Here is a 14,641-nt window from a genome sequence, read left to right on the forward strand (position 1 = left end):
GTTTAAAGGAAATCTACCACCAGGATGAAGGATAGTAAACCAAGATCACTTACATGCTGGTGTGTTCCCCCCTGGCAAGATCATAAGCTTCTTATGCCCTTGTTTTTGAGAATAAAAGTCTTTAAAAATTATGCAAATTCATTAAAACCTATGGAGCCCAGAGCCCCTCAGGCTTATTTGCATAATTTTTAAAGCCTTTTTTTTTAAGAATTGGGAAATAAGATAAAAGAAGAGCAGATCCTGATAGAGGGGGCACACACCAGTATGTCAGTGTGCTTTGTTTACAATATTTCATCCTGGTGGTAGATGTCCTGTAACATAGAAAAACGCATGATCTTCTGGAGAGTTCACCTTGCGGCATAGGCCAATGGAGGATGGTATGTTGGGTCATTTGATTATTTTAGTGAAAATAATATAAAGTGTATGTTTGTAGACTACTTCATCTACCATGATGGTTTTGAGGGGATGCGTATGAAGTGTTTGTTCTTCCTATACATAATGGCTTTGGCAGCGAAGGGTAATATGTCTGAAGGTAATTTGAAACATGTTCCTACGGAAAGCTCACATGATTTCACGGTCGTTGAACTTTCCACTAAATCATTCCGGTGTCTGCCTTTAAGTAATAATATGTCTTCACCTTATAAAACTCTGTTTTTGCGCAGAAATAAATTCCAATTTTGTGGTCATCGCTGCACATCTAGGTGGCACATTCCTGTTCAGAGGTTGCAAAGTTCTTTTCTTCTGAATTAGGAAGTGTGACCACAGTAATTAGCAGCGAGTTTTCCAGACATAAATACAGTACATTGAACACAGACATGCTCCCAACCAATGCTGACCTTGTCAGTGAGGGAAGGCGGAATGAAAATATGAGGATAAAAATAAATATATCACCCACCGCTTTTCTTCATTTCCCTTCTGCCGCTTTGGTCCACTTGACTGAACAAAGTGTACACTTTGAGCTGTGCCAAGCACATCTTCCATAGCATCTGCTCAGAAATGGTCTACAGCTTTTAGGCTTTTACTATGCTTTTAAAGGAACATGGTGACCCTAAAATAAGTAGTGTAGAGGTTTGATTTACTTTTGAAAAGAGAAAAGTAATTAGAGAGGCATTAGGCTTGAAGGCCTATAGGAGGTCGTATAGTGAAGGAAAAATACAGTAGAATATGGGGTTTTGGAAGTTCAAGTATTTTTTGTCTGCTCTTTTATTATTGCCTGTTCTGTGAACTCTATAATTATTGTCTGCTCTGGAGTCTCCTTTATTATTGTCTGCTCTGGAGTCTCCATAATTATTTTCTTCTTCGGGGTCTTCATTATTATTGTCTGCTCTGGGGTCTCGATGGTTATTGTCTGCTCTGGGGTCTCCATGATTATTGTCTGCTCTGGAGTCTCCATAATTATTGTCTGCTCTGGAGTCTCCATAATTATTGTATGCTCTGGAGTCTCCATAATTATTGTCTGCTCTGGAGTCTCCATAATTATTTTCTTCTTCGGGGTCTCCATTATTATTGTCTGCTCTGGGGTCTCCATGATTATTGTCTGCTCTGGGGTCTCCATGATTATTGTCTGCTCTGGGGTCTCCTCAAGTTAAACCCCTGGTGTAGAGAGATAACACTAAAAAAACATATATTTTAGTGTGATTGTCGCTACCTCTGTTACCGAGGGTCCTGAGTTAAAATTTTATCTGAGACACATTTAAAAATAGCCTGTAATATTTTTAGGAAGCTCAGGAGCAGTGTGAGTGCTGAAAGAACACGATCAACGATGTCAGAAGGGAGGGGCCTTATGGGGTCTCCATTAGTATTGTCTCCTCTGGAGTCTACAGTATTTTCCAAACAACCAGGCAATTGTTTCTCCCTAAATACACCTGCTTCCACTATATGATCTCTCTATAGAGTATGCAGGCAAATACAAAAATGCTATCCAAAGGGAACCAACCTATGGTGGACTCATGTAATATGTATGAATTGAATGGAATATCATGCATGAGCACCACCCATCCTTACTGTTTGCTGACATGAAATTAGCACCAGGGTCTCTACTAGAGTTGGGTCAGACTTAATGATAATATTTTTGGTCTTATTCATCAAGACATCACAAGAGCTCCATCTAAAACTAGTAACCCCATTGTACATAGAATCATTAGCCCATAAAGCCACTAATTTGATTACAAATGTTGCTTTTTTTGCATGCCACAAACTAAAAGTTGAGCAATTAAATTGGTTTTATAAAGACCGGTGCAGCCTAAAAGTTGATTTCCGACACAGGAGGAAATGCTCCACCTATGGCTATAAATAGAGAAGAAAATATCAATGACCGGTATATGCTAAGGCAGGGTTTAATGACCTTTAGTATAAACAGGTAACAAAAAGAGAACATAGAGTGGTAAACCACAAGCTGACCTCTTATTGCAGAAAGGATTGTTTAAGCCTAAAAGCATAAATAGCATTCTTATCATTACAGTGACAAAATACTGATATATTAAGAGACATGTAGAGCAGGGGCGTAACTTGAAGCTGATGGGCTCACCTTATGGACCCCCTAAGCCCCTTGGACTGGCTGCGACCGCACCCTCTGCACACCCTCAAGTTATCCACAATTTAGGGGGCGGGCCGCCGGATGGTCCGACTGATTCAGACTGAGCGCGGGATTTAACTTTCAAATTGTGTCGCAAGATCAAGCACTTACATGCACCAGGAAGAAGAAGGTGAACTCTGTCTGGAGCCTGGAAGCGACACATGCAGGATATCGGGCGCATGATTGTAGTCAAACAATGCACTTTCTGTGAACTCAGGTGACCCTGTAAATAAATGTGGCCCATACAGTGCCATATACAGACATACAGCATATATACACACATACATTATAAACCAACCATATAACATATACACATCACATATACATACATAGCATATATACATGACATCACAGCCTAGTAAAGTGGGTGCCGCAGATCCCTTGGTCAGGGTCACAGATAACTAATCTAATGAAGAGGTAGCTCCCCGGAGTAACATGAAATCAGTGCATATATTCATTCCATTGTTAAGGTGTTGACGCAATTGATATGCAGAGCGGAGCAGCACATCTCGCCAGTGCGCGCCTCTCTGCAGGACACAGGCCAAAGTGACATCATCACTATAGAGGGGTCACCCCTCCTCCTCACCATCGCGGTGGACGTATGCCCACTGGGCTATGGCCCGGCGGAATACGTTTGTGTAAATGCAGCCTAAGAAAGGTATGTTATATCACCGAAACAACGCCATGGAATAAAGATTTACCCTATTTTCTCCAAATATTGGAATGCCGCCTTTTCATCGGATTTACTAATGTGGCACTTTGCCATAGAATAAAGCTCACCTATTTTCTTTTTTTAAAAAATTTTGGAGTGCTGCCTTTTCTGTGTTTATATTATGGGTTTGTTCTCAAGAACTTTGGAGCTTAGCACCCACGGTTTTTAGGTTGCTCTGCTGCTCTGGATTTTCTCTTTCTATCATCTATTCATCTATATGTATAGGTTAATGATTTCTGCATAAAAAACATTTCTAGAATTCGACCATTTCTTACAATAGAAACCTCTAAATTGTTGCTCTGATTCACTCTCGTGTAGATTACTGTAACTCCCTACTAATCCTCCTTCCACTTACTAAACTCTCTTCTCTTCAATCTATTCTGAACGCAGCAGCCAGGCTTGTTTTATAGTCTAAACAGATGCCTCCAGTCTGTGCCAGTCACTGGCACAACATCTTCTTCTGAATACAGTTTAAGTTAATCACCCTCATCCACAAAGCTCTGCTCAATGCTGCACCCTTCTACCTCTCCTCTCTCATCTCAGTCAATCACCCAACAAGTGCTCTTCGATCTGCCAGGGATCTTAGATTAACCACTACCATAATTTGAACCTCTCATGTCTCCAGGACTCACTCCTTATAATCTGTAAAGCGCTACGGAATTTGATGTCGCTGTATAAATTAATTGTTATTATTATAATTATATTTTTCTAAAAATCCGCTTGAATAACTGATAGAAAAAAACGGACACTTTGTGCACGGTTCTTTTCAAAATGAAACAAGTACTGCAGCCGCTGTCAATTTTTCTATAAAAAAACAACTCATAATAACAGATACCTGCCTAACTAAGGCTGCATTCACACTGCCGTATGGGGGACGTATATACTCCTCTCTTCTCCTCTCCCTGGCGCCGACGTGGCCCCACCGTCCTACGGTACGGCGGGCACATGTTAGTGTGAATATAGCCTAAGGCTAATTTCACACTACCATTCCTTCCCTCTTTTTTTTAAAAAAAAGTAGAGAACGGAGGTGTAACATATCAATACCATTGACATCAATGTAAATTTCATGTCATCAGTATGGTCAGTCTAAGCAGATATCCGTTATCCATGCATTTTTTTTTAAACAGAGGAAAAGTACTGCAGCCTCTGTCATTTTTCTGTTCAAAAACGCATGGATAATAGATACCTGCCTAAACGGAACATGACAGATGACATAACATTTACATTTATGGGCAGTGGGTAGCACTACAGCCTTGCAGCGCTGGGATCCTGGGTTCAAGTCCCATCCAGGTCAATATCTGCAAAGAGTTTGTATGTTCTCTCTGTGTTTGTGTGGGTTTCCTCCGGGTCCTCCGGTTTCCTCCCACACTCCAAAACATACTGGTAGGTTGATTAGATTGTGAGCCCCATGGGGACAGGGACCGATTTGGCAAGCTCTGTGCAGCGCTGCGTAATCTGTGTGCGCTATATAAATAAAGGAATTATTATTATTATTACATTGATGTCAATGGGAATTTTTATTGATACGTTTTATTGATACGTTCTTAACTTTTTAAAATGGTGGTAAGGAACAGAGGAAAGAAATGAGCCTAAGAATAACGGATGACATAAAATTTACATCAATGTCAATGAGATTTTTAACTAATTCGTTAAACCTCTGTACTTAACTTACTGGTTAACCTCTAACAGAGGTTTAACCGGTAGTGTAGTGTGAACGGAGCCTTTGCTGAGCAATACTTCATAAAATCCATCCTCCATCCACATGCTGAATGGTAGAGTCATAAGTAACTCAAACCAGTGTCCCGAATCTGTTACACTTAGGGCAGATTGCCTGATGTATATATCCTCAAAGAACGTGTCTAAATATCAATTCACCCTAATTTATGGCCAAAAGGAAAATAGTGAAGCGTTTAGCAGATCTCCAGCCTATATATTACTTGCTTTGATCTTGGACTATTGCCCAGTTTGCTCATTTGTAGGCATTTCGTACGTGGTTTTTGTTCCAAGAAGCCAGGAATTTGAAATGGATTTCACCAGGCAGAGCTCATATTTTATATCTATGTAAGAGGGGAATCTATCTGATCTGACATCTGCAGTGCTCGAAGCTTTCACAAGAAGCATGCAGAAGACAGAAGGGAACAGCAACTGCACAAATTTATTGATTGCACGTGTTGTCGGGATGGGGTTGTACAAAGGGTAAATGGCAATCTAGGAAAAATAGAAGCATACTTTCCTCTCCGTCTGAGCTGTAATGCATAATGCAATTTGCAACTAGCAGCCGAAGCAAGTTGCAGTTTGGCCACTAGATGGCACAACAGGACTGTGCTTATGAGCCCAAACGGTCAGCGACACCATAGATGTGCACAATGATTGGGTGGAAATACTCAAATTACAGCTGTCCAAGAAATGGTAAAAAGTCATCATTTTTTAACATTTTCACTAGACCTGTACATTTTTTTTTCTACACAAAAAATAGGGAATCTTACATGGCACAACCCATCAGTCACGGAATCGGCACACAACATGCTAAGGAGATTGTAAGATGGTTCAATGTTGCCGAAATAGTAAAAGCTGCTTATGTTGTATTTAGTTACACGCTGGGAGTAGTCAGGACCAACACGTGTATTCAAGGTCAGCTAAACTCGGGGTTGATACCGTATTTTTCGGACTATAAGGCGCAGTATTATAGTCCAGTGCACCTTATATATGAACAGACAACAGCTGCCTTGAACTGTGCACATGTCTGCCACCTGCTGGTCATTCATCATTACAATCAGGTGTGCCTTATAATCCGGTGCGCCTTATATATGAACCTAGAGTTTTTAGCAGGCATTTATTGATGGTGTGCCTTATAATCCGGTGTGCCTTATAGTCCAAAAAATATGGTACTAGTGATTAAAGCTGCTGCCGCCACAAATGGTATACTACCCATAGGCAGGGCAGGTGTTAGGGGCGGCAAATTGGGCATTTGCCCAGAGACCCTGTCCTAAAGCGGCCCGCTAGATGTGGTCTTTTGTGGGCAGAAGATGTATTTATCTTTTAGTACCCCTTGGTTGAACAATGGGGTAGATGATATATCTATCGTCTAGTTATTCTATCATCTATCTCGCTATGTACAGGTGTCCTACTTAAGGACACTTGACTTACAGACGACCTCTTTGCCCACTGTGACCACTTTTAGTTTTGCCTAAGGCCCAACTTTGTCTAAAACCATAGGAAATTTCTGGCATTGATCATTAATGTGAATAGTTCTGGACTGGGGGGCAATACCAGACTCAACCCATAGAAATATGACACTATTTCTGGGAAAATACGGTCATTTAGACACAACCATAAGTGTATGCAGGAGACAGGCAGAACAAAAAGCCTGTGAGATTCAGGTAGGTTGCAGGCAGAAGTCACTTCAGATGACCCTATCTTCAGTTCTATGGTGCCTTGATATAAAAGAATTTCATATTTTGGTTCTGTGACCTACAGAACCAGAGATATAGGCAGTAATAAACATAGTTGGAAATGGTGAGCTGCAAATAAAAAGTTCCCGCTTATGTATTTACCTGCCTATGTCTCTGGTTCTGTAACTCTCAGAACCACAAGCCTGATGTGGTATGAAAGATAAGATTCTTATCTTCTATGTGACCTAAAAATTATTATAGATCCAAATATAAGAGGGTCAATCCCCCTGCAGCCTCCAAATTTGACTCATCTCTGTAAAAATATGACTCTTCTCTGCTTATTTTCACATGATTTTGGAGGAGGATTTTTAATACATTAAAAGGAGAGATTTCACAATTATTGAAAAGATTCTATACAGTAAAGGGCATTTCATACTCTACCTGGGAGGGCTAGGTAGGTAGTTTTGTTATAGAAGAACTGGCTGAAATCTCTGCTCTGTGATCATAAATTACATCTGGGTAAATGGATATAGTATATACTGCCAGCATTCTGTAGTGAGATGTCAGTGTGTACAAGGCTTCTAGCTCAGGAAGAAGCCGTCATAAAGACAGGTGTGAGATTCTCTCTATACACACACTGGGGTCTATCCTGAGTGGTCTTAGGGTCGAATTATGGGGCTGGGCATGGGCAACCTTTTAGGATATTTAGGCGGGTGATACTGGAAAAATTTCTCTTCCTCCTGACTCCCTATGGACAGCAAGGAACCAGGTTATATCGTGTGTGCTTTCTGGGTATATAACTTTCTAAGAGTAATAAGAATATAGCAGACTTTATACGTGCACCTATAGATATTCCAGGTGTTCTGTGTTTTACCATATATACTGTACATTACAAAGTGTCTGCAGTGGGTTTGTATATATTAATGTAAGTACATTTACAACCTGTAGCCATATCCCAATCAGACTTGGATCTGTTACCTGGACGCTATGGCGGATCTTCATATAGGCGGTATGAGCGGGCACCCACGGGCCCACGCCTGCCTATACCCAGACCCTATGTGAAATTAAAAAAAAACACTATACTCACTCCCGACTTCTTCTCCCTGCGGCTCTGGCTTTTCCTCTTCTGGCCCGGGCGCATACCCTGTGCTGCTTGCGGCTGCGTGACGTCATAGTGTTGCCGAAGAGGGAAAGACGGAGCCGTGGTGAAAAGAAGCCGGAGGGGAGTATAACATTTTTTTTTTCAAGGGGGCTCATCGTGGACATTTCTGTAAAGGGAGGGGCCCTGCTGTGGCCATTTCTTCAAAAGGAGGCCTTCTGTTATGGCCAATTTATTAAAGGGGGAGGGCTCTGCTGTGGCAGTTTCATTAAAGGGGGGCTATGCTGTGGACATTTTATAAAAGAGGGCTCTATAGTGGACATTTCTGTAAAAGGGGGCTCTGCTGTGGGCATTTTTGTAAAAGGGTGTGAACATGTCATTAAAGGGGGGCCAGTACGGGTTGCGGTAGTGTCGTCGGTTGGAGGAGATTAGGGCATGGGGTTGGTTTGGACACTGGGGGGTCTATTCGTGTGACTAGCCCAGGGACCATTGGACACTTAATCCGCCACTGCCTGCACGTGTATTGGAGGAGTAGATATATAGATGCTATTGTGCATGAGTCTCTATATGTACATGTATACGGTCAGGTACTGGATGTGACTCCTGCTTCAGGGTATATCCAGGAGCTGCGGTAGTGTTAGAATATATTGTATATACATACACATTACTGGGGTCTAGGAGAGGGCAGGGAAGGAGGTTTGTGTGTGTGTAGTTGTGCTCTATGTATTTTGTATTGTATTTTATGTAGTTACTTATATGTATCTTATTATTAAAGTCTTTTTTTTAATATAAATTATCTGCAAATGCTATACATCTTTTACTAAAATTTAAAGTAGAAAACATAATAATGATCATAAAACATAACATAACCACAAAACCAAACATTGCTAATCCCTCCCCTATTATATAGTATATACAAAATATTTACAACTCACCTGCTGGTCCAGCTCCATTCACAACGAGCACACATTAAATCAATAATAATAATAATAATAATATAATAATTATGAAACATTATTTTCAATAATTATAAATAATTATACCACAACCCCTGACCAGCCAATGATCACATAATAAATCAAAGAAACCACCAATAATAGAAAACAACATAAACCGCACCCCACACCCTCTCAAAATAACATAGCCTACACCCATAAATATACGTTTTTTTAAACATAAATGAATACACTAAAACATACATAGAAAATATAGTCTAAACTAAAACCTGCACCCTTCACCTCCCACCCTGTATGTCACTCCTGCGGTGTATGAAGGACCGGGGTGGGTGTCTGGGAGACATAGCACAGATTAAGGGGCTGGATGGAAACAAATATACCGTAACTCCTAGAAACTGAGGAAAGAGAACCCCAAACCTTGTTAAGTTGAATGGGTTAAAGTCTGATGACAGGTTCCCTTTAACGGGATATTCAACCCACTAAAAATAATAGACTCTAGTAACATTATCAGACATTATTCTCCTCCAGCAACGAAGGTGATTTTTTGGTGGACGTGGACAGAAGGGGTTAACCATCTCTTTATAGGTTTATTTCTGTGTTTTTACTTGAAGTGTCAGTCCTTCCCGTACAATAGAGCCGCGCTCCCCAATAACTCTCAATCCATCCAGCCTCAAGAAATGCAATCTTCCTGCACAATGTAATGTGCTTTTCTTTCCTGGAGCTACAGAGTACAATCAATGTCTACCTGTTATACAGATAATTGGATGCAATGAAGAGATTATGGCTTTGGAAATTTGATAAAGAGACCTCTGCAGTCCTTACAGCGAATGCGCCAGAACCCGGAGCTGGATGTGATTCTCCATTACAAGAAGCCATTGCTGAAATGCAAGTTGTTCTTACATGACAGTAACTGGAAGAAATGACGCCCTCAAGAGCATCCATCCTCTACTGCAACTTCACACCGTTACAATGATCACTTCTCATTAGGGTTTCCTGACAGCTCTCATTAAAAGTGAGATGTGAGATTTATTTCTCGTGAGTTGTTAAAGTATCACTCTGGTCAGAAACTTCACAGTGTGGTAACTTCAAAGGGGTGTTCCCACTCCGGAAAATTAATGTTATTGTTTGTATGAGGAAAAATGTACAAGTTTCCAATATACTTTCTGTATCAATTCCTTGTGTTTTTTTTTAGATCTCTGCTTGCTGTCCTTCTATAGAAAGATTCAGGGGCTCATTTACTAAGGGTCCGAACGGCGCACTTTCGTTGGGTTTCCCGAATATTTCCGATTTGCGCCAAATTGCACTGTGTTTTTGGCGCACGCGATCGCGATCGAATTTAAAAAACTAATTGTGTCGCAAGATCAAGCACTTACATGCACCAGGAAGAAGAAGGTAAACTCCGGCGGACCTCGGCGCAGCAGAGACACATGCAGGATATCGGGCGCACGATCTCAGTGAATCGCGGCAGACCCGAATCCTCGTCGGAGAACGCACCGCGGGATCGCGACAGGACCGGATAAGTAAATGTGCCCCTCTATGTTTACTTCCAGTGGACAGAAATCTGACCATGGTCACATAGGTGCACAACTCGTTATAGCACAAAGCTCTGATTACTCTCTGTGATATAACGAGCCATGGTCACACAGGTGCACGACTCGTTAGTATCTTAGTAAATGTGTAGAAATGTCTATATCACACAGAGACACAAGTCTGGATCCATTTGAAAGTTGAGATTCTAATGTTTAATATGATATCAAAAGGTTCTTAGTGCTATAGATCCCATGATATGGATGTGTAAAGCGAAGCTCCCACCTCTTCCAAAAGTGACTCATCTCAGGCAAAAAAAGGTTTTTGACATAAAAAATTGATTCCTCAATGATCCTCCACCACTTCCAAGATCCCTGATGGTCTCCAGTTTATATAACATTGGAAGAAGACGCAGTTCCATGAAGTCCAACCTACAAGATAAAAAAAAAAAAATTCTCATAACCTGTGATATTTTTCTTTTCAAGAAAGTCTCAAAATCTTTGTTTGAACACAGGAAACAGGACATAAAATGTCTCAAAAGGGATTTCCAAGATTTGAAATACACTTCCAAAAACAGCACCACACCTGACCATGGCTTGTACCAGTATTTTTGCTATATAGACCATCAGATGATAAATGATCAGAGCTAAGGTGCAATACCACGCACTACCCATGGTCAGGTGTGGTGCTGTTTTTGGAAGAAAGTAAATTTAAAGAGGTTGGCCACTCTTTTACATAAATTGCCCATGTTTTTTTACAGCCTTAAAGTGAACCTGTCACCAGGAGACCCATTTTTAGCACTCCCCCAGTCCCCACAGAGCATAGTACATACACTGCCAAAGTGTATTGTATTAAAAATAGGTTTTACAGAAAAAAAGATATGTTATATTGTACCTTTCATCTGCTGTGTGACTAGGCAGTTGCCAATTGGGAGGGGCTGGAAAGGAGCAGTTCCCCCCACCCTTGGGAAACATGTGACCTTTTCAAATATATGAATAACTCCCAACACTCGGGATTGGCTGTAGAGGAGCAGGGGGCGTCGCTAAGCCCAGTGATGGGTGTTTTCATATATTTGAAAAGGTCACATGGAGAAGCTGTTCCCCAAGGGTGGGGGGGACTGCTCCTTTCCAGCCACTCCCAATAGGCAACTGCCTAGTCGCACAGCAGATGCTAATGAAAGGTACAATATAACATATCTTTTTTCCTGTAAAACCTATTTTTAATACAAAAACACTTTGGCAGTGTATGCACTATGCTCTGTGGGGACTGGGGGAGTGCTAAAAATGGGTCTCCTGGTGACAGGTTCCCTTTAATAATAATCCCTGAATCAAGTGATTCAGCAATCCTGATACTTACATTTGTGCTGTCTGTAGACTCTCTTGTTTACATGTCTGAGCACTGATGAATAGGAGGAGCTGCAGCAGGAGATTTATGATTCATTTTGCTCCCTCCCTCCTTCCTGTCTCTGTCAGTGAGACAGACTGTGAAAGAGACGCAGTGGGAGATGTCACGAGGAGGGGTTGGAGCAGTGAGTGAGAAGAAGTTGTGTACACATGCAGAGGGCAGTATCAGTGGCGTAACTAGAAGCTGATGGGCCCGACTATAATGTAAAGTTTATAGTAATAGTCTTCTCATATGGGAAAGTGACACCATAAGGGCCCCCTAAACCTTCTGGGCCCGCGTGCGACCGCAACCTCTGCACCCCCTCAGGTGCCACCCCTGGGCAGCATGGTGAGAAGAGGGAAAGGCTGAAGCTCCCAAATGTAGCAAAGATATAGATACAAATACCTGCTAAGACACGTCTAATGGAAAAGATACATTGAAGAGTGGCCAATTCCTTTAAGTACATTTAAAGGGCACCTACCACCACGATTCTACCTATAAAGGTAGATCGGGTGGTAGGTGGATGTAAGGGACGTGAGGAGAGCTCTTTTTAGAGCTAATCCTCACGTCCCCGCTAACTTTTAATAAACTTTATTCCCCTAACATGTAAATTTAGTTATGCGGCTACTGGGGCGTGGAGTAGCCGGGCACGAGGCTACACAGCGCGGCTACTCCACGCCCCAGTAGCCACGTTACTCCTCCTACCCTGTGTGTTCAGCGTGCGGCATCCGACAAGCCGGAGTTCTGCGCATGCGCAGTAGCTCCGGCCTCGGAGCTGTGGCTGCTCAGCTGCGTTCTGCGCATGCGCAGAATGCCAGCATGTCGGGCGAGGGCGCGCAGCTACGAGGAGCTGCGCGCCGAACACACAGGGTAGGAGGAGTAACGTGGCTACTGGGGCGTGGAGTAGCCGCGCTGTGTAGCCTCGTGCCCGGCTACTCCACGCCCCAGTAGCCGCATAACTAAATTTACATGTTAGGGGAATAAAGTTTATTAAAAGTTAGCGGGGACGTGAGGATTAGCTCTAAAAAGAGCTCTCCTCACGTCCCTTACATCCACCTACCACCCGATCTACCTTTATAGGTAGAATCGTGGTGGTAGGTTCCCTTTAACACTGGCTAAATTTGTTAGCAAATCTTTCCCCTGCCAAACTGGATAGAAAGATGACTTTTAACCCCCCCAAATTACAGATATTAATTATTCCTCATTTACCGCTTCAAAAACAAGTCAAAGTCCAATATCCCGCTAAACGCTTGACTTGTTAATTTCATGAAAGCGCCTTGGAAAGGAATCCAGGAAATTTGCCGCGTTCTCCCGCTGTACGTTGACATCGGTAACACATTTTTCTATTTTGCTAGCGATTAAAATATTTTCCACCAAGTTAAGAATCTTTCATACATGAATAATTTGGTCATATATTCATTTTTTTGGGATCGGACTGCCAACAACTAGTCATTAAACTTGTCATTACCAGTTATCTCCGGCAGAAAATGAGTCTCCTAGGTGAAAAGTAGTTGTACTTGCCAACCAGCGCGACTGATGACTTCAGATGATTACGATATACGTCTATAATGCGATGCAGATGCTTCTTCAATCATTACATCCAATACATTATTTGAGATTTAGACGTCAGAATATTGGAACACGGCTGGAGATTTAGTGATAGTAACAATTGATAACGTAGCGATGGTCCGGTGGTGCACAATATCTGTTTATCATCCCGCGAAGCTCGACAATGTCGGGGATGAGTCATGAGGATTAACACTGGAAGACAGATGCAAAGTAAGAATAATTATTCAATATTTTATATTCTGTCAAGATAACACATTTTACAAGCATCACTTATATTGTATGCAAGAACTTTTCAGAAAGGGGAAACCTCTCGTTTTTGGGATGAGTCCAACATAAAGTTCTTTAAAGGAAACCTACCAGGAGGAATCAAAAGTAGATGTGATGGTAGATTCCTCCTTCCTGCCTCTGCCCTAATCTGTAATTTAATAATCCTGGAACATACCTGTTATAAACTTTATTTTAGTAATGTGTAAATTAACTTCAGAGGCTATTGGGGCGGGTTGTAGTCTTAGCTCCCAGTGCCCGCCCAGACTAGTCCCGTCCAGTAGCCTGCAGTTAATTTACATATTACTAAAATAAAGTAATTTTTTAACAAGTTAGGTTCCAGGATTATTAAATTACAGATTAGGGCAGAGGCAGCAGGAGGAATCTTAAACACATGAGCACACTGGCGCAAAACTGCAAATTGGCGTGGATATGGTGCTTCACTGGTATGAGTAGTGTTCCTCTCCACTATCAAGAAAAAACTGGTAATGTAAAAACAATATAGAATACCTGCGCTGGCTCAATAGCATGTGGTTTAACCATAGGAGCGAGTCTACATGTGCCGACAATATTTATACACTGACCTAAGTATTGATGTTGGCTATACACTAACCTGTAGGCATAGCGTCCGTTCTTTTGTGGAGATGACCTGTGTCGCTGTTTGACAGTCCGATTTCCTGAGCGAAATCACGTAGGTCGATGAGTGTATTCAGCGGTACATATGTGATGAGTCCACTTTAGTGCTTTTAGCAATGAAGCTCCTAAGGATAATCCACGAAATAGCAGATCAGTGGGGAAGCCCCGGCCAGCGGCTTCCCTGAATCTGTCCGGTGGAGGTAGCGGTGATATCATCTTTGGTACGGAAAGTAGTTAAAAATGTCAGATGAACAGAATACATCAGGTGATGTGTAGAGTGTGCAGGCAGGCAGGAGGAATCTACTGTACTATCAGATCTACTTCTGAGAGTAGAATCCTCATGGTAGGTTTCCTTTAAGGAAAGGAAAGATAATCTGCAAGCAAAATCCATCGTGATAAACCAGGGACACTTACTGATAGATCCAGGCACCGTGACTGTGGTAATCTTCTTATATTTGTTATCCATGGTCTCCTTCCATCTAAGATCAACTTTTAAAATTATACCTTTTAAATAAGCCTGCAGGGCTA

Source organism: Engystomops pustulosus, chromosome 3 (genome assembly GCF_040894005.1).
Source record: "Engystomops pustulosus chromosome 3, aEngPut4.maternal, whole genome shotgun sequence".
In the NCBI taxonomy this organism is placed as follows: domain Eukaryota; kingdom Metazoa; phylum Chordata; class Amphibia; order Anura; family Leptodactylidae; genus Engystomops; species Engystomops pustulosus.